The sequence below is a fragment of the Penaeus vannamei genome, chromosome 41 (genome assembly GCF_042767895.1).
Source record: "Penaeus vannamei isolate JL-2024 chromosome 41, ASM4276789v1, whole genome shotgun sequence".
NCBI lineage: Eukaryota > Metazoa > Arthropoda > Malacostraca > Decapoda > Penaeidae > Penaeus > Penaeus vannamei.
Window position 1 is genome coordinate 13,602,783 of NC_091589.1, and position 2,500 is coordinate 13,605,282.

A 2,500-nucleotide genomic window follows, 5' to 3' on the forward strand; every position below is an offset into this window, starting at 1 on the left:
TTCCTACTATCGCTCGCGGGTTCGTTCTGACCTCCTGAAGGAACGACTCCCCGGCCATGTCTTCCAGCTCTTAGCCGACGTGGCCCACGATCCTTCCCGGTTCCTCTCCACTACCCATGCCCGCTCCCTCTCCCAGAAACTCTAACCTCACCTCCCGTAGTCCCTGGTCCCGCTTCTCCCTCACCAACGCGGTTACCAACCTTTCCTCCCTGTCCTTGACCCCTCACCAACTACACCTCCTTGGCTTCGGTCTTTCCTTTGCTCTCCGCCCTCTTCCCCTTACCTCTATTGACATCATTTCTTCCTTTGACCGGTTCATCTCCGCTCATAGGAACTCCTTGCCTGATATCTCCCTCCTTCGTGAGGCCTTCCTTCCGGCCCTCGAGTCCCTCCTTCACCCTAACCCTTCCATCCCCAGGCGTTACCGTGAGGCCCTTCACAGCCTACGCAGGGAGGATGTCACCATTTTGCCTTCTGACAAAGGCAACTCGGTGGTGGTCCTCGACCAAGCTTCCTACCTGCAGAAGGCCCAGGACCTGTTAGGTGACGCCTCCACCTATGCCCCCTGACCAGTGACCCTCGGGAACGCATTGCTGCCATTTCCCACCGTTGTATGAGAGAGCTTGCAGCCTGTTTCCCGGAGGCGAACTTTTACCAGAGGTTCAAGGTCGTTAACCCTCGCCTCCCTCATTTCTATGGGCTTCTTAAAACCCATAAGCCGGCCGTGCATCTACGCCCCATCATCTCTACCCGGGGATCGGTGACGCATCCTCTGGCGGCTTGGCTGGCTAAGTCTCTCACTCCCCTTCTCGGCACCTTCTCTCCTGCTCACCTTCGCCATTCACAGGACTTCATCTCCCGTGTCCGCGGTGTCTCGCCGGCGTCCATGCTGAGCCTGGATGTCGACTCCCTGTTCACCAAGGTCCCGCTTGATGACGTCCTCGCTTTCCTTCAGAGGAAGCTCCTGCCGAGGATCCTCGTCTTCCTCTTCCCACCGAAATCTTCCTCCAGCTGATTCGTCTGTGTGTGGAGTCGAATTCCTTCTCCTTTGAGGATCGTTTTTACTCACAGACGTTCGGTGTTGCCATGGGCTCTCCTCTCTCCCCTGTTCTGGCTAACCTGTACATGGAGTTCTTCGAGTCGGAGCTCCTCCCTTCCACCTCCCCTCGTCCTTCCATGTGGCTGAGATATGTCGATGACGTCTTCGCTCTCTGGCCCCATGACCCTGCCCTGTTTCCTGATTTCCTGTTGCAGCTGAATTCTCTCTCTCCTTCCATCCGCTTCAAGGTGGAATGGGAGGTTGACGACAAGCTCCCTTTCTTGGACAGTCTTGACCATAGCTCTGGTGATCATTTCCCCTTTTCTATATACAGGAAACCTATGCACAGTGGTATATACATACACTTCTTCTCGTACCATCCACTGCATGTGAAAAGAGGGGTTGCCACCTCGCTGTTTCTTCGTGCCCTCCGCATCTGTGACCCCCAGTACCTGGATGGAGAGATCGACTTCCTTCGCCGTTCGTGCTCCAAACTGGGCTATCCTCGCCATGTCCTTGACGTCGCGTTATCCAGGGCGCGGCTTACCTTCTACCATTACTCCCCTCCCAATGAGTCTCCTCACCTGCCTTTCCTCAGGCTGCCTTACACTGAGGAGATCTACTCCCTCCGTCGGCCCCTGCAGTCTCTCAACTGCAGACTCTCCTTTCGCCAGGTGAATACTCTCCGTTGTAACCTGGTTCACACCTGCCCTCCCGCTACCTCGAAGGTGGGCACCTATGCTGTTCCGTGTGCCTCCTGTGATATGCAGTATTTTGGTGAAACAGGCGCCAGTCTTACTAAGCGTCTGTCTCAGCATAAGTACGCTGTATCCAGGAGACATAGCAACAACGCCCTCTTCTGCCATCAGTGGGACACTGGCCATCAGATGGACTGGAAAGCAGCACGCATTTTCTTCCCTTCCGCTGATGTCCATGCCCGCAGACTGGTGGAATCTTCTCTGATTAAGCTGCTGCCCAGTTTCAACTTGAACAGCGGTTTCTCTCCTGCCGACAGCCTCCTCGCTTCCCACATCCTCCGTCTCCTCCCTTATGCCGGCCACCCGTCACATAGACCGCCTGATCCTTCGCCTGTACTCACCTGCCCCGTGGTTCCCGAATGCTTCTCCTCCTTTCCCTCTTATACCGCTTACTCTCCCTTGCCTCTTCAGACCCGAAGATGGAATCTCGCTTTCCTCAATAAATCTAGTTTGTGCATTGTGGGTTTTTCTACCATAGTATCAAAACGGTATTGTTTTTTTCTATTCTTCATATTTATATATGTATATATATCTATATATGTATATATATATTTATATATGTATATATATTTCTATATATATATTTCTATATATATATATATTTCTATATATATATATATATATATATATTTCTATATATATATATATATATTTATATATGGTTATGGATAATAATGCCACAATAAGTACAGATGAAGGTAAA

At 51.6% G+C, this 2,500-nt stretch overlaps 1 pseudogene; it reads left to right on the plus strand.

The window, feature by feature from the left end:
• LOC138860555 (uncharacterized) overlaps positions 1-2,118 on the plus strand; it is a 2,327-nt pseudogene extending 209 nt beyond the window's left edge.
• The last annotated feature ends 382 nt before the right edge of the window (positions 2,119-2,500 follow it).